The following is a 19,059-nucleotide window of genomic DNA, read 5'->3' on the forward strand; positions in this document are numbered from 1 at the left end:
GCCCCATGTTAAGAGATAGGGAACCGGTTCCCATATAAAGTCTATGGCTCCATGTTAAGAGATAGGGAACCGGTTCCCATAGAAAGTCTATAGCTCAATGTTAAGATATAGGGAACCGGTTCCCATAGAAAGTCTATGGCTCCATGTTAAGAGATAGGGAACCGGTTCCCATAGAAAGTCTATGGCTCCATGTTAAGAGATCGGGAACCGGTTCCCGTAGAAAGTCTATGGCTCCATGTTAAGAGATAGGGAACCGGTTCCCATAGAAAGTCTATGGCTCCATGTTAAGAGATCGGGAACCGGTTCCCATAGAAAGTCTATGGCTCCATATTAAGAGATAGGGAACCGGTTCCCGTAGAAAGTCTATGGCTCCATGTTAATAGATAGGGAACCGGTTCCCATAGAAAGTCTATGGCTCCATGTTAAGAGATAGGGAACCGGTTCCCATAGAAAGTCTATGGCTCCATGTTAAGAGATAGGGAACCGGTTCCCATAGAAAGTCTATGGCTCCATGTTAAGAGATAGGGAACCGGTTCCCATAGAAAGTCTAGCTCCATGTTAAGATATAGGGAACCGGTTCCCATAGAAAGTCTATGGCTCCATGTTAAGAGATAGGGAACCGGTTCCCATAGAAAGTCTATGGCTCCATGTTAAGAGATAGGGAACCGGTTCCCATAGAAAGTCTATGGCTCCATGTTAAGAGATAGGGAACCGGTTCCCATAGAAAGTCTAGCTCCATGTTAAGATATAGGGAACCGGTTCCCATAGAAAGTCTATGGCTCCATGTTAAGAGATAGGGAACCGGTTCCCATAGAAAGTCTATGGCTCCATATTAAGAGATAGGGAACCGGTTCCCATAAATAGTCTATGGCTCCATGTTAAGAGATAGGGAACCGGTTCCCATAGAAAGTCTAGCTCCATGTTAAGATATAGGGAACCGGTTCCCATAGAAAGTCTATGGCTCCATGTTAAGAGATAGGGAACCGGTTCCCATAGAAAGTCTATGGCTCCATATTAAGAGATAGGGAACCGGTTCCCATAAATAGTCTATGGCTCCATGTTAAGAGATAGGGAACCGGTTCCCATAGAAAGTCTACGGCTCCATGTTAAGAGATAGAGAACCGGTTTCCATAAAAAGTCTATGGCTCCATGTTACGAGATAGGAAACCGGTTCCCATAGAAAGTCTAGCTCAATGTTAAGAGATAGGGAACCGGTTCCTGTAGAAAGTCTATGGCTCCATGTTAAGAGATAGGGAACCGGTTCCCATAGAAAGTCTATGGCTCCATATTAAGAGATAGGGAACCGGTTCCCATAGAAAGTCTATGGCTCCATGTTAAGAGATAGGGAACCGGTTCCCATAGAAAGTCTAGCTCCATGTTAAGAGATAGGGAACCGGTTCCCATATAAAGTCTATGGCTCCATGTTAAGAGATAGGGAACCGGTTCCCGTAGAAAGTCTATGGCCCCATGTTAAGAGATAGGGAACCGGTTCCCGTAGAAAGTCTATGGCCCCATGTTAAGAGATAGGGAACCGGTTCCCATAGAAAGTCTATGGCTCCATGTTAAGAGATAGGGAACCGGTTCCCATAGAAAGTCTATAGCTCAATGTTAAGAGATAGGGAACCGGTTCCCATAGAAAGTCTATAGCTCAATGTTAAGAGATAGGGAACCGGTTCCCATAGAAAGTCTATGGCTCCATGTTAAGAGATAGGGAACCGGTTCCCCTAGAAAGTCTATGGCCCCATGTTAAGAGATAGGGAACCGGTTCGCGTAGAAAGTCTATGGCCCCATGTTAAGAGATAGGGAACCGGTTCCCATAGAAAGTCTATGGCTCCATGTTAAGAGATAGGGAACCGGTTCCCATAGAAAGTCTAAACCTCAATGTTAAGATATAGGGAATCAGTTCCCATAGAAAGTCTATGGCTCCATGTTAAGAGATAGGGAACCGGTTCCCGTAGAAAGTCTATGGCTCCATGTTAAGAGATAGGGAACCGGTTCCCATAGAAAGTCTATGTCTCCATATTAAGAGATAGGGAACCGGTTCCCATAGAAAGTCTATCTCAATGTTGAGAAATAGGGAACCGGTTCCCATAGAAAATCTATGGCGCCATGTTAAGAGATAGGGAACCGGTTCCCATAGAAAGTATATGGATCCATATTAAGAGATCGGGAACCGGTTCCCGTAGAAAGTCTATTGCTCCATGTTAAGAGATAGGGAACCGGTTCCCATAGAAAGTCTATGGCTCAATGTTAAAAGATCGGGAACCGGTTCCCATAGAAAGTCTATGGCTCCATATTAAGAGATAGGGAACCGGTTCCCGTAGAAAGTCTATGGCTCCATGTTAAGAGATAGGGAACCGGTTCCCATAGAAAGTCTATGGCTCCATATTAAGAGATAGGGAACCGGTTCCCATAGAAAGTCTATGTCTCCATGTTAAGAGATTGGGAACAGGTTCCCATAGAAAGTCTATGGCTCCATATTAAGAGATAGGGAACCGGTTCCCATAGAAAGTCTATGGCTCCATGTTAAGAGATAGGGAACCGGTTCCCATAGAAAGTCTAGCTCCATGTTAAGAGATAGGGAGCCGGTTCCCATATAAAGTCTATGGCTCCATGTTAAGAGATAGGGAACCGGTTCCCGTAGAAAGTCTATGGCCCCATGTTATGAGATAGGGAACCGGTTCCCATAGAAAGTCTATGGCTCCATATTAAGAGATAGGGAACCGGTTCCCATAAATAGTCTATGGCTCCATGTTAAGAGATAGGGAACCGGTTCCCATAGAAAGTCTACGGCTCCATGTTAAGAGATCGGGAACCGGTTCCCATAGAAAGTCTATGGCTCCATATTAAGAGATAGGGAACCGGTTCCCATAGAAAGTCTATGGCTGCATGTAAAGAGATAGGGAACCGATTCCCATAGAAAGTCTATGGCTCCATGTTAAGAGATAGGGAACCGGTTCCCATAGAAAGTCTATGGCTCCATGTTAAGAAATAGGGAACCGGTTCCCGTAGAAAGTTATGGTCGAAACGTCGTGAGAATTTTTCATTGTTTTATATATATTTTGTTATTTTGTTGTTTCTCTTCAACGTGACTTTACCGAAAAAACTAAGAATATATATGGCCCCATGTTAAGAGTTAGGGAACCGGTTCCCGTAGAAAGTCTATGGCCCCATGTTAAGAGATAGGAAACCGGTTCCCGTATAAAGTCTATGGCTCCATGTTAAGAGATAGGGAACCGGTTCCCATAGAAAGTCTATGGCTCCATGTTAAGAGATAGGGAACCGGTTCCCATAGAAAGTCTATGGCTCCATGTAAAGAGATAGGGAACCGGTTCCCAAAGAAAGTCTAGCTCCATGTTAAGATATAGGGAACCGGTTCCCATAGAAAGTCTATGGCTCCATGTTAAGAGATAGGGAACCAGGTCCCATAGAAAGTCTATGGCTCCATATTAAGAGATAGGGAACCAGTTCCCGTAGATAGTCTATGGCTCCATGTTAAGAGATAGGGAACCGGTTCCCATAGAAAGTCTATGGCTCCATATTAAGAGATAGGGAACCGGTTCCCATAGAAAGTCTATGGCTCCATGTTAAGAGATAGGAAACCGGTTCCCATAGAAAGTCTATGGCTCCATGTTAAGAGATAGGAAACCGGTTCCCATAGAAAGTCTAGCTCAATGTTAAGAGATAGGGAACTGGTCCCTGTAGAAAGTCTATGGCTCCATGTTAAGAGATAGGCAACCCGTTCCCATAGAAAGTCTATGGCTCCATGTTAAGGGATAGGAAACCGGTTCCCATAGAAAGTCTATGGCTCCATGTTAAGAGATAGGAAACCGGTTCCCATAGAAAGTCTAGCTCAATGTTAAGAGATAGGGAACCGGTCCCTGTAGAAAGTCTATGGCTCCATGTTAAGAAATAGGGAACCGGTTCCCATAGAAAGTCTATGGCTCCATATTAAGAGATAGGGAACCGGTTCCCTTAGAAAGACTATGGCTCCATAGTAAGAGATAGGGAACCGGTTCTCATAGAAAGTCTATGGCTCCATGTTAAGAGATAAGGAACCGGTTCCCATAGAAAGTCTATAGCTCAATGTTAAGATATAGGGAACCGGTTCCCATAGAAAGTCTATGGCTCCATGTTAAGAGATAGGGAACCGGTTCCCATAGAAAGTCTATGGCTCCATGTTAAGAGATAGGGAACCGGTTCCCATAGAAAGCCTAGCTCCATGTTAAGAGATAGGGAACCGGTTCCCATAGAAAGTCTATGGCTCCATGTTAAGAGATAGGGAACCGGTTCCCGTAGAAAGTCTATGGCTCCATGTTAAGAGATAGGGAACCGGTTCCCATAGAAAGTCTATGGATCCATGTTAAGAGATAGGGAACCGGTTCCCATAGAAAGTTTATGGCTCCATATTAAGAGATAGGGAACCGGTTCCCATAGAAAGTCTATGGCTCCATGTTAAGAGATAGGGAACCGGTTCCCATAGAAAGTCTATGACTCCATATTAAGAGATAGGGAACCGGTTCCCATAGAAAGTCTATGGCTCCATGTTAAGAGATAGGGAACCGGTTCCCATAGAAAGTCTATGGCTCCATGTTAAGAGATAGGAAACCGGTTCCCATAGAAAGTCTATGGCTCCATGTTAAGAGATAGGAAACCGGTTCCCATAGAAAGTCTAGCTCAATGTTAAGAGATAGGGAACTGGTCCCTGTAGAAAGTCTATGGCTCCATGTTAAGAGATAGGCAACCCGTTCCCATAGAAAGTCTATGGCTCCATGTTAAAGGATAGGAAACCGGTTCCCATAGAAAGTCTATGGCTCCATGTTAAGAGATAGGAAACCGGTTCCCATAGAAAGTCTAGCTCAATGTTAAGAGATAGGGAACCGGTCCCTGTAGAAAGTCTATGGCTCCATGTTAAGAAATAGGGAACCGGTTCCCATAGAAAGTCTATGGCTCCATATTAAGAGATAGGGAACCGGTTCCCTTAGAAAGACTATGGCTCCATAGTAAGAGATAGGGAACCGGTTCTCATAGAAAGTCTATGGCTCCATGTTAAGAGATAAGGAACCGGTTCCCATAGAAAGTCTATAGCTCAATGTTAAGATATAGGGAACCGGTTCCCATAGAAAGTCTATGGCTCCATGTTAAGAGATAGGGAACCGGTTCCCATAGAAAGTCTATGGCTCCATGTTAAGAGATAGGGAACCGGTTCCCATAGAAAGCCTAGCTCCATCTTAAGAGATAGGGAACCGGTTCCCATAGAAAGTCTATGGCTCCATGTTAAGAGATAGGGAACCGGTTCCCGTAGAAAGTCTATGGCTCCATGTTAAGAGATAGGGAACCGGTTCCCATAGAAAGTCTATGGATCCATGTTAAGAGATAGGGAACCGGTTCCCATAGAAAGTTTATGGCTCCATATTAAGAGATAGGGAACCGGTTCCCATAGAAAGTCTATGGCTCCATGTTAAGAGATAGGGAACCGGTTCCCATAGAAAGTCTATGGATCCATGTTAAGAGATAGGGAACCGGTTCGCATAGAAAGTTTATGGCTCCATATTAAGAGATAGGGAACCGGTTCCCATAGAAAGTCTATGGCTCCATGTTAAGAGATAGGGAACCGGTTCCCATAGAAAGTCTATGACTCCATATTAAGAGATAGGGAACCGGTTCCCATAGAAAGTCTATGGCTCCATGTTAAGAGATAGGAAACCGGTTCCCATAGAAAGTCTAGCTCAATGTTAAGAGATAGGGAACCGGTTCCCGTAGAAAGTCTATGGCTCCATGTTAAGAGATAGGGAACCGGTTCCCATAGAAAGTCTATAGCTCAATGTTAAGAGATAGGGAACCGGTTCCCATAGAAAGTCTATGGCTCCATGTTAAGAGATAGGGAACCGGTTCCCGTAGAAAGTCTATGGCCCCATGTTAAGAGATAGGGAACCGGTTCGCGTAGAAAGTCTATGGCCCCATGTTAAGAGATAGGGAACCGGTTCCCATAGAAAGTCTATGGCTCCATGTTAAGAGATAGGGAACCGGTTCCCATAGAAAGTCTATACCTCAATGTTAAGATATAGGGAATCGGTTCCCATAGAAAGTCTATGGCTCCATGTTAAGAGATAGGGAACCAGTTCCCGTAGAAAGTCTATGGCTCCATGTTAAGAGATAGGGAACCGGTTCCCATAGAAAGTCTATGTCTCCATATTAAGAGATAGGGAACCGGTTCCCATAGAAAGTCTATCTCAATGTTGAGAAATAGGGAACCGGTTCCCATAGAAAATCTATGGCGCCATGTTAAGAGATAGGGAACCGGTTCCCATAGAAAGTATATGGATCCATATAAAGAGATCGGGAACCGGTTCCCGTAGAAAGTCTATGGCTCCATGTTAAGAGATAGGGAACCTGTTCCCATAGAAAGTCTATGGCTCCATATTAAGAGATAGGGAACCGGTTCCCATAGAAAGTCTATGGCTCCATGTTAAGAGATTGGGAACAGGTTCCCATAGAAAGTCTATGGCTCCATGTTAAGAGATTGGGAACAGGTTCCCATAGAAAGTCTATGGCTCCATGTTAAGAGATCGGGAACCGGTTCCCATAGAAAGTCTATGGCTCCATATTAAGAGATAGGGAACCGGTTCCCATAGAAAGTCTATGGCTCCATGTTAAGAGATAGGGAACCGGTTCCCATAGAAAGTCTATGGCTCCATATTAAGAGATAGGGAACCGGTTCCCATAGAAAGTCTATGGCTCCATGTTAAGAGATTGGGAACAGGTTCCCATAGAAAGTCTATGGCTCCATATTAAGAGATAGGGAACCGGTTCCCATAGAAAGTCTATGGCTCCATGTTAAGAGATAGGGAACCGGTTCCCATAGAAAGTCTAGCTCCATGTTAAGAGATATGGAGCCGGTTCCCATATAAAGTCTATGGCTCCATGTTAAGAGATAGGGAACCGGTTCCCGTAGAAAGTCTATGGCCCCATGTTAAGAGATAGGGAACCGGTTCCCGTAGAAAGTCTATGGCCCCATGTTAAGAGATAGGGAACCGGTTCCCATAGAAAGTCTATGGCTCCATGTTAAGAGATAGGGAACCGGTTCCCGTAGAAAGTCTATGGCCCCATGTTAAGAGATAGGAAACCGGTTCCCGTATAAAGTCTATGGCTCCATGTTAAGAGATAGGGAACCGGTTCCCATAGAAAGTCTATGGCTCCATGTTAAGAGATAGGGAACCGGTTCCCATAGAAAGTCTATGGCTCCATGTAAAGAGATAGGGAACCGGTTCCCGTAGAAAGTCTATGGCCCCATGTTAAGAGATAGGGAACCGGTTCCCATAGAAAGTCTATGGCTCCATATTAAGAGATAGGGAACCGGTTCCCATAGAAAGTCTATGGCTCCATGTTAAGAGATTGGGAACAGGTTCCCATAGAAAGTCTATGGCTCCATATTAAGAGATAGGGAACCGGTTCCCATAGAAAGTCTATGGCTCCATGTTAAGAGATAGGGAACCGGTTCCCATAGAAAGTCTAGCTCCATGTTAAGAGATATGGAGCCGGTTCCCATATAAAGTCTATGGCTCCATGTTAAGAGATAGGGAACCGGTTCCCGTAGAAAGTCTATGGCCCCATGTTAAGAGATAGGGAACCGGTTCCCGTAGAAAGTCTATGGCCCCATGTTAAGAGATAGGGAACCGGTTCCCATAGAAAGTCTATGGCTCCATGTTAAGAGATAGGGAACCGGTTCCCGTAGAAAGTCTATGGCCCCATGTTAAGAGATAGGAAACCGGTTCCCGTATAAAGTCTATGGCTCCATGTTAAGAGATAGGGAACCGGTTCCCATAGAAAGTCTATGGCTCCATGTTAAGAGATAGGGAACCGGTTCCCATAGAAAGTCTATGGCTCCATGTAAAGAGATAGGGAACCGGTTCCCATAGAAAGTTTAGCTCCATGTTAAGATATAGGGAACCGGTTCCCATAGAAAGTCTATGGCTCCATGTTAAGAGATAGGGAACCGGGTCCCATAGAAAGTCTATGGCTCCATATTAAGAGATAGGGAACCGGTTCCCATTGAGAGTCTATGGCTCCATGTTAAGAGATAGGGAACCGGTTCCCATAGAAAGTCTATGGCTCCATATTAAGAGATAGGGAACCGGTTCCCATAGAAAGTCTATGGCTCCATGTTAAGAGATAGGAAACCGGTTCCCATAGAAAGTCTATGGCTCCATGTTAAGAGATAGGAAACCGGTTCCCATAGAAAGTCTAGCTCAATGTTAAGAGATAGGGAACTGGTCCCTGTAGAAAGTCTATGGCTCCATGTTAAGAGATAGGCAACCGGTTCCCATAGAAAGTCTATGGCTCCATGTTAAGAGATAGGAAACCGGTTCCCATAGAAAGTCTATGGCTCCATGTTAAGAGATAGGAAACCGGTTCCCATAGAAAGTCTAGCTCAATGTTAAGAGATAGGTAACCGGTCCCTGTAGAAAGTCTATGGCTCCATGTTATGAGATAGGGAACCGGTTCCCATAGAAAGTCTATGGCTCCATATTAAGAGATAGGGAACCGGTTCCCTTATAAAGACAATGGCTCCATAGTAAGAGATAGGGAACCGGTTCCCATAGAAAGTCTATGGCTCCATGTTAAGAGATAGAGAACCGGTTCCCGTATAAAGTCTATGGCTCCATGTTAAGAGATAGGGAACCGGTTCCCATAGAAAGTCTATAGCTCAATGTTAAGATATAGGGAACCGGTTCCCATAGAAAGTCTATGGCTCCATGTTAAGAGATAGGGAACCGTTTCCCATAGAAAGTCTATGGCTCCATGTTAAGAGATAGGGAACCGGTTCCCATAGAAAGCCTAGCTCCATGTTAAGAGATAGGGAACCGGTTCGCATAGAAAGTCTATGGCTCCATGTTAAGAGATAGGGAACCGGTTCCAGTAGAAAGTCTATGGCTCCATGTTAAGAGATAGGGAACCGGTTCCCATAGAAAGTCTATGGATCCATGTTAAGAGATAGGGAACCGGTTCCCATAGAAAGTTTATGGCTCCATATTAAGAGATAGGGAACCGGTTCCCATAGAAAGTCTATGACTCCATATTAAGAGATAGGGAACCGGTTCCCATAGAAAGTCTATGACTCCATATTAAGAGATAGGGAACCGGTTCCCATAGAAAGTCTATGGCTCCATGTTAAGAGATAGGAAACCGGTTCCCATAGAAAGTCTAGCTCAATGTTAAGAGATAGGGAACCGGTTCCCGTAGAAAGTCTATGGCTCCATGTTAAGAGATAGGGAACCGGTTCCCATAGAAAGTCTATGGCTCCATATTAAGAGATAGGGAACCGGTTCCCATAGAAAGTCTATGGCTCCATATTAAGAGATCGGGAACCGGTTCCCATAGAAAGTCTATGGCTCCATATTAAGAGATAGGGAACCAGTTCCCATAGAAAGTCTATGGCTCCATGTTAAGAGATAGGGAACCAGTTCCCGTAGAAAGTCTATGGCTCCATGTTAAGAGATAGGGAACCGGTTCCCATAGAAAGTCTATGTCTCCATATTAAGAGATAGGGAACCGGTTCCCATAGAAAGTCTATCTCAATGTTGAGAAATAGGGAACCGGTTCCCATAGAAAATCTATGGCGCCATGTTAAGAGATAGGGAACCGGTTCCCATAGAAAGTATATGGATCCATATAAAGAGATCGGGAACCGGTTCCCGTAGAAAGTCTATGGCTCCATGTTAAGAGATAGGGAACCTGTTCCCATAGAAAGTCTATGGCTCCATATTAAGAGATAGGGAACCGGTTCCCATAGAAAGTCTATGGCTCCATGTTAAGAGATTGGGAACAGGTTCCCATAGAAAGTCTATGGCTCCATGTTAAGAGATTGGGAACAGGTTCCCATAGAAAGTCTATGGCTCCATGTTAAGAGATCGGGAACCGGTTCCCATAGAAAGTCTATGGCTCCATATTAAGAGATAGGGAACCGGTTCCCATAGAAAGTCTATGGCTCCATGTTAAGAGATAGGGAACCGGTTCCCATAGAAAGTCTATGGCTCCATATTAAGAGATAGGGAACCGGTTCCCATAGAAAGTCTATGGCTCCATGTTAAGAGATTGGGAACAGGTTCCCATAGAAAGTCTATGGCTCCATATTAAGAGATAGGGAACCGGTTCCCATAGAAAGTCTATGGCTCCATGTTAAGAGATAGGGAACCGGTTCCCATAGAAAGTCTAGCTCCATGTTAAGAGATATGGAGCCGGTTCCCATATAAAGTCTATGGCTCCATGTTAAGAGATAGGGAACCGGTTCCCGTAGAAAGTCTATGGCCCCATGTTAAGAGATAGGGAACCGGTTCCCGTAGAAAGTCTATGGCCCCATGTTAAGAGATAGGGAACCGGTTCCCATAGAAAGTCTATGGCTCCATGTTAAGAGATAGGGAACCGGTTCCCGTAGAAAGTCTATGGCCCCATGTTAAGAGATAGGAAACCGGTTCCCGTATAAAGTCTATGGCTCCATGTTAAGAGATAGGGAACCGGTTCCCATAGAAAGTCTATGGCTCCATGTTAAGAGATAGGGAACCGGTTCCCATAGAAAGTCTATGGCTCCATGTAAAGAGATAGGGAACCGGTTCCCGTAGAAAGTCTATGGCCCCATGTTAAGAGATAGGGAACCGGTTCCCATAGAAAGTCTATGGCTCCATATTAAGAGATAGGGAACCGGTTCCCATAGAAAGTCTATGGCTCCATGTTAAGAGATTGGGAACAGGTTCCCATAGAAAGTCTATGGCTCCATATTAAGAGATAGGGAACCGGTTCCCATAGAAAGTCTATGGCTCCATGTTAAGAGATAGGGAACCGGTTCCCATAGAAAGTCCAGCTCCATGTTAAGAGATATGGAGCCGGTTCCCATATAAAGTCTATGGCTCCATGTTAAGAGATAGGGAACCGGTTCCCGTAGAAAGTCTATGGCCCCATGTTAAGAGATAAGGAACCGGTTCCCGTAGAAAGTCTATGGCCCCATGTTAAGAGATAGGGAACCGGTTCCCATAGAAAGTCTATGGCTCCATGTTAAGAGATAGGGAACCGGTTCCCGTAGAAAGTCTATGGCCCCATGTTAAGAGATAGGAAACCGGTTCCCGTATAAAGTCTATGGCTCCATGTTAAGAGATAGGGAACCGGTTCCCATAGAAAGTCTATGGCTCCATGTTAAGAGATAGGGAACCGGTTCCCATAGAAAGTCTATGGCTCCATGTAAAGAGATAGGGAACCGGTTCCCATAGAAAGTTTAGCTCCATGTTAAGATATAGGGAACCGGTTCCCATAGAAAGTCTATGGCTCCATGTTAAGAGATAGGGAACCGGGTCCCATAGAAAGTCTATGGCTCCATATTAAGAGATAGGGAACCGGTTCCCATTGAGAGTCTATGGCTCCATGTTAAGAGATAGGGAACCGGTTCCCATAGAAAGTCTATGGCTCCATATTAAGAGATAGGGAACCGGTTCCCATAGAAAGTCTATGGCTCCATGTTAAGAGATAGGAAACCGGTTCCCATAGAAAGTCTATGGCTCCATGTTAAGAGATAGGAAACCGGTTCCCATAGAAAGTCTAGCTCAATGTTAAGAGATAGGGAACTGGTCCCTGTAGAAAGTCTATGGCTCCATGTTAAGAGATAGGCAACCGGTTCCCATAGAAAGTCTATGGCTCCATGTTAAGAGATAGGAAACCGGTTCCCATAGAAAGTCTATGGCTCCATGTTAAGAGATAGGAAACCGGTTCCCATAGAAAGTCTAGCTCAATGTTAAGAGATAGGTAACCGGTCCCTGTAGAAAGTCTATGGCTCCATGTTAAGAGATAGGGAACCGGTTCCCATAGAAAGTCTATGGCTCCATATTAAGAGATAGGGAACCGGTTCCCTTATAAAGACAATGGCTCCATAGTAAGAGATAGGGAACCGGTTCCCATAGAAAGTCTATGGCTCCATGTTAAGAGATAGAGAACCGGTTCCCGTATAAAGTCTATGGCTCCATGTTAAGAGATAGGGAACCGGTTCCCATAGAAAGTCTATAGCTCAATGTTAAGATATAGGGAACCGGTTCCCATAGAAAGTCTATGGCTCCATGTTAAGAGATAGGGAACCGTTTCCCATAGAAAGTCTATGGCTCCATGTTAAGAGATAGGGAACCGGTTCCCATAGAAAGCCTAGCTCCATGTTAAGAGATAGGGAACCGGTTCGCATAGAAAGTCTATGGCTCCATGTTAAGAGATAGGGAACCGGTTCCAGTAGAAAGTCTATGGCTCCATGTTAAGAGATAGGGAACCGGTTCCCATAGAAAGTCTATGGATCCATGTTAAGAGAAAGGGAACCGGTTCCCATAGAAAGTTTATGGCTCCATATTAAGAGATAGGGAACCGGTTCCCATAGAAAGTCTATGACTCCATATTAAGAGATAGGGAACCGGTTCCCATAGAAAGTCTATGACTCCATATTAAGAGATAGGGAACCGGTTCCCATAGAAAGTCTATGGCTCCATGTTAAGAGATAGGAAACCGGTTCCCATAGAAAGTCTAGCTCAATGTTAAGAGATAGGGAACCGGTTCCCGTAGAAAGTCTATGGCTCCATGTTAAGAGATAGGGAACCGGTTCCCATAGAAAGTCTATGGCTCCATATTAAGAGATAGGGAACCGGTTCCCATAGAAAGTCTATGGCTCCATATTAAGAGATCGGGAACCGGTTCCCATAGAAAGTCTATGGCTCCATATTAAGAGATAGGGAACCGGTTCCCATAGAAAGTCTATGGCTCCATGTTAAGAGATAGGGAACCGGTTCCCATAGAAAGTCTATGACTCCATATTAAGAGATAGGGAACCGGTTCCCATAGAAAGTCTATGGCTCCATGTTAAGAGATAGGAAACCGGTTCCCATAGAAAGTCTAGCTCAATGTTAAGAGATAGGGAACCGGTTCCCGTAGAAAGTCTATGGCTCCATGTTAAGAGATAGGGAACCGGTTCCCATAGAAAGTCTATGGCTCCATATTAAGAGATAGGGAACCGGTTCCCATAGAAAGTCTCTGGCTCCATATTAAGAGATCGGGAACCGGTTCCCATAGAAAGTCTATGGCTCCATATTAAGAGATAGGGAACCGGTTCCCATAGAAAGTCTATGGCTCCATGTTAAGAGATAGGGAACCGGTTCCCATAGAAAGTCTAGCTCCATGTTAAGAGATAGGGAGCCGGTTCCCATATAAAGTCTATGGCTCCATGTTAAGAGATAGGGAACCGGTTCCCGTAGAAAGTCTATGGCCCCATGTTAAGAGATAGGGAACCGGTTCCCGTAGAAAGTCTATGGCCCCATGTTAAGAGATAGGGAACCGGTTCCCATAGAAAGTCTATGGCTCCATGTTAAGAGATAGGGAACCGGTTCCCATAGAAATTCTATAGCTCAATGTTAAGAGATCGGGAACCGGTTCCCGTAGAAAGTCTATGGCTCCATATTAAGAGATAGGGAACCGGTTCCCATAGAAAGTCTATGGCTGCATGTAAAGAGATAGGGAACCGATTCCCATAGAAAGTCTATGGCTCCATGTTAAGAGATAGGGAACCGGTTCCCATAGAAAGTCTATGGCTCCATGTTAAGAAATAGGGAACTGGTTCCCGTAGAAAGTATATGGCCCCATGTTAAGAGTTAGGGAACCGGTTCTCGTAGAAAGTCTATGGCCCCATGTTAAGAGATAGGAAACCGGTTCCCGTATAAAGTCCATGGCTCCATGTTAAGAGATAGGGAACCGGTTCCCATAGAAAGTCTATGGCTCCATGTTAAGAGATAGGGAACCGGTTACCATAGAAAGTCTATGGCTCCATGTAAAGAGATAGGGAACCGGTTCCCATAGAAAGTCTAGCTCCATGTTAAGATATAGGGAACCGGTTCCCATAGAAAGTCTATGGCTCCATGTTAAGAGATAGGGAACCGGGTCCCATAGAAAGTCTATGGCTCCATATTAAGAGATAGGGAACCGGTTCCCATAGATAGTCTATGGCTCCATGTTAAGAGATAGGGAACCGGTTCCCATAGAAAGTCTATGGCTCCATATTAAGAGATAGGGAACCGGTTCCCATAGAAAGTCTATGGCTCCATGTTAAGAGATAGGAAACCGGTTCCCATAGAAAGTCTATGGCTCCATGTTAAGAGATAGGAAACCGGTTCCCATAGAAAGTCTAGCTCAATGTTAAGAGATAGGGAACTGGTCCCTGTAGAAAGTCTATGGCTCCAAGTTAAGAGATAGGCAACCGGTTCCCATAGAAAGTCTATGGCTCCATGTTAAGAGATAGGAAACCGGTTCCCATACAAAGTCTATGGCTCCATGTTAAGAGATAGGAAACCGGTTCCCATAGAAAGTCTAGCTCAATGTTAAGAGATAGGGAACCGGTCCCTGTAGAAAGTCTATGGCTCCATGTTAAGAGATAGGGAACCGGTTCCCATAGAAAGTCTATGGCTCCATATTAAGAGATAGGGAACCGGTTCCCTTAGAAAGTCTATGGCTCCATAGTAAGAGATAGGGAACCGGTTCCCATAGAAAGTCTATGGCTCCATGTTAAGAGATAGAGAACCGGTTCCCGTATAAAGTCTATGGCTCCATGTTAAGAGATAGGGAACCGGTTCCCATAGAAAGTCTATAGCTCAATGTTAAGATATAGGGAACCGGTTCCCATAGAAAGTCTATGGCTCCATGTTAAGAGATAGGGAACCGGTTCCCATAGAAAGTCTATGGCTCCATGTTAAGAGATAGGGAACCGGTTCCCATAGAAAGTCTAGCTCCATGTTAAGAGATAGGGAACCGGTTCCCATAGAAAGTCTATGGCTCCATGTTAAGAGATAGGGAACCGGTTCCCGTAGAAAGTCTATGGCTCCATGTTAAGAGATAGGGAACCAGTTCCCATAGAAAGTCTATGGATCCATGTTAAGAGATAGGGAACCGGTTCCCATAGAAAGTTTATGGCTCCATATTAAGAGATAGGGAACCGGTTCCCATAGAAAGTCTATGGCTCCATGTTAAGAGATAGGGAACCGGTTCCCATAGAAAGTCTATGACTCCATATTAAGAGATAGGGAACCGGTTCCCATAGAAAGTCTATGGCTCCATGTTAAGAAATAGGGAACCGGTTCCCGTAGAAAGTATATGGCCCCATGTTAAGAGTTAGGGAACCGGTTCCCGTAGAAAGTCTATGGCCCCATGTTAAGAGATAGGAAACCGGTTCCCGTATAAAGTCTATGGCTCCATGTTAAGAGATAGGGAACCGGTTCCCATAGAAAGTCTATGGCTCCATGTTAAGAGATAGGGAACCGGTTCCCATAGAAAGTCTATGGCTCCATGTAAAGAGATAGGGAACCGGTTCCCATAGAAAGTCTAGCTCCATGTTAAGATATAGGGAACCGGTTCCCATAGTAAGTCTATGGCTCCATGTTAAGAGATAGGGAACCGGGTCCCATAGAAAGTCTATGGCTCCATATTAAGAGATAGGGAACCGGTTCCCATAGATAGTCTATGGCTCCATGTTAAGAGATAGGGAACCGGTTCCCATAGAAAGTCTATGGCTCCATATTAAGAGATAGGGAACCGGTTCCCATAGAAAGTCTATGGCTCCATGTTAAGAGATAGGAAACCGATTCCCAAAGAAAGTCTATGGCTCCATGTTAAGAGATAGGAAACCGGTTCCCATAGAAAGTCTAGCTCAATGTTAAGAGATAGGGAACTGGTCCCTGTAGAAAGTCTATGGCTCCATGTTAAGAGATAGGCAACCGGTTCCCATAGAAAGTCTATGGCTCCATGTTAAGAGATAGGAAACCGGATCCCATACAAAGTCTATGGCTCCATGTTAAGAGATAGGAAACCGGTTCCCATAGAAAGTCTAGCTCAATGTTAAGAGATAGGGAACCGGTCCCTGTAGAAAGTCTATGGCTCCATGTTAAGAGATAGGGAACCGGTTCCCATAGAAAGTCTATGGCTCCATATTAAGAGATAGGGAACCGGTTCCCTTAGAAAGTCTATGGCTCCATAGTAAGAGATAGGGAACCGGTTCCCATAGAAAGTCTATGGCTCCATGTTAAGAGATAGAGAACCGGTTCCCGTATAAAGTCTATGGCTCCATGTTAAGAGATAGGGAACCGGTTCCCATAGAAAGTCTATAGCTCAATGTTAAGATATAGGGAACCGGTTCCCATAGAAAGTCTATGGCTCCATGGTAAGAGATAGGGAACCGGTTCACATAGAAAGTCTATGGTTCCATGTTAAGAGATAGGGAACCGGTTCCCATAGAAAGTCTAGCTCCATGTTAAGAGATAGGGAACCGGTTCCCATAGAAAGTCTATGGCTCCATGTTAAGAGATAGGGAACCGGTTCCCGTAGAAAGTCTATGGCTCCATGTTAAGAGATAGGGAACCGGTTCCCATAGAAAGTCTATGGATCCATGTTAAGAGATAGGGAACCGGTTCCCATAGAAAGTCTATGGCTCCATGTTAAGAGATAGGGAACCGGTTCCCATAGAAAGTCTATGACTCCATATTAAGAGATAGGGAACCGGTTCCCATAGAAAGTCTATGGCTCCATGTTAAGAGATAGGAAACCGGTTCCCATAGAAAGTCTAGCTCAATGTTAAGAGATAGGGAACCGGTTCTCGTAGAAAGTCTATGGCTCCATGTTAAGAGATAGGGAACCGGTTCCCATAGAAAGTCTATGGCTCCATATTAAGAGATAGGGAACCGGTTCCCATAGAAAGTCTATGGCTCCATATTAAGAGATCGGGAACCGGTTCCCATAGAAAGTCTATGGCTCCATATTAAGAGATAGGGAACCGGTTCCCATAGAAAGTCTATGGCTCCATGTTAAGAGATAGGGAACCGGTTCCCATAGAAAGTCTATGGCTCCATGTTAAGAGATAGGGAACCGGTTCCCATAGAAAGTCTATAGCTCAATGTTAAGATATAGGGAACCGGTTCCCATAGAAAGTCTATGGCTCCATGTTAAGAGATAGGGAACCGGTTCCCATAGAAAGTCTATGGTTCCATGTTAAGAGATAGGGAACCGGTTCCCATAGAAAGTCTAGCTCCATGTTAAGAGATAGGGAACCGGTTCCCATAGAAAGTCTATGGCTCCATGTTAAGAGATAGGGAACCGGTTCTCGTAGAAAGTCTATGGCTCCATGTTAAGAGATAGGGAACCGGTTCCCATAGAAAGTCTATGGATCCATGTTAAGAGATAGGGAACCGGTTCCCATAGAAAGTTTATGGCTCCATATTAAGAGATAGGGAACCGGTTCCCATAGAAAGTCTATGGCTCCATGTTAAGAGATAGGGAACCGGTTCCCATAGAAAGTCTATGACTCCATATTAAGAGATAGGGAACCGGTTCCCATAGAAAGTCTATGGCTCCATGTTAAGAGATAGGAAACCGGTTCCCATAGAAATTCTAGCTCAATGTTAAGAGATAGGGAACCGGTTCCCGTAGAAAGTCTATGGCTCCATGTTAAGAGATAGGGAACCGGTTCCCATAGAAAGTCTATGGCTCCATATTAAGAGATAGGGAACCGGTTCCCATAGAAAGTCTATGGCTCCATATTAAGAGATCGGGAACCGGTTCCCATAGAAAGTCTATGGCTCCATATTAAGAGATAGGGAACCGGTTCCCATAGAAAGTCTATGGCTCCATGTTAAGAGATAGGGAACCGGTTCCCATAGAAAGTCTATGGCTCCATATTAAGAGATAGGGAACCGGTTCCCATAGAAAGTCTATGGCTCCATGCTAAGAGATAGGGAACCGGTTCCCATAGAAAGTCTAGCTCAATGTTAAGAGATAGGGAACCGGTTCCCATATAAAGTCTATGGCTCCATGTTAAGAGATAGGGAACCGGTTCCCATAGAAAGTCTAGCTCAATGTTAAGAGATAGGGAACCGGTTCCCAAATAAAGTCTATGGCTCCATGTTAAGAGATCGGTAACCGGTTCCCGTTGAAAGTCTATGGCTCCATGTTAAGAGATAGGGAACCGGTTCCCATAGAAAGTCTATGGCTCCATGTTAAGAGATCGGGAACCGGTTCCCATAGAAAGTCTATGGCTCCATATTAAGAGATAGGGAACCGGTTCCCATAGAAAGTCTATGGCTCCATGTTAAGAGATAGGGAACCGGTTCCCATAGAAAGTCTATGGCTCCATATTAAGAGATAGGGAACCGGTTCCCATAGTAAGTCTATGGCTCCATGTTAAGAGATCGGGAACCGGTTCCCATAGAAAGTCTATGGCTCCATATTAAGATATAGGGAACCGGTTTCCATAGAAAGTCTATGGCTCCATGTTAAGAGATAGGGAACCGGTTCCCATAGAAAGTCTAGCTCCATGTTAAGAGATAGGGAACCGGTTCCCATATAAAGTCTATGGCTCCATGTTAAGAGATAGGGAACCGGTTCGCGTAGAAAGTCTATGGCCCCATGTTAAGAGATAGGGAACCGGTTCCCGTAGAAAGTCTATGGCCCCATGTTAAGAGATAGGGAACCGGTTCCCATAGAAAGTCTATGGCTCCATGTTAAGAGATAGGGAACCGGTTCCCATAGAAAGTCTATAGCTCAATGTTAAGAGATCGGGAACCGGTTCCCATAGAAAGTCTATGGCTCCATATTAAGAGATAGGGAACCGGTTCCCATAGAAAGTCTATGGCTGCATGTAAAGAGATAGGGAACCGGTTCCCATAGAAAGTCTATGGCTCAATATTAAGAGATAAGGAACCGGTTCCCATAGAAAGTCTATGGCTCCATGTTAAGAGATCGGGAACCGGTTCCCATAGAAAGTCTATGGCTCCATATTAAGAGATAGGGAACCGGTTCCCATAGAAAGTCTATGGCCCCATGTTAAGAGATAGGGAACCGGTTACCATAGAAAGTCTAGCTCCATGTTAAGAGATAGGGAACCGGTTCCCATATAAAGTCTATGGCTCCATGTTAAGAGATAGGGAACCGGTTCCCGTAGAAAGTCTATGGCCCTATGTTAAGAGATAGGGAACCGGTTCCCGTAGAAAGTCTATGGCCCCATGTTAA

Source organism: Petromyzon marinus, unplaced genomic scaffold (genome assembly GCF_048934315.1).
Source record: "Petromyzon marinus isolate PM22_M1 ecotype Great Lakes invasive population unplaced genomic scaffold, UKy_Petmar_22M1.pri1.0 PM_Scaffold_17, whole genome shotgun sequence".
NCBI lineage: Eukaryota > Metazoa > Chordata > Hyperoartia > Petromyzontiformes > Petromyzontidae > Petromyzon > Petromyzon marinus.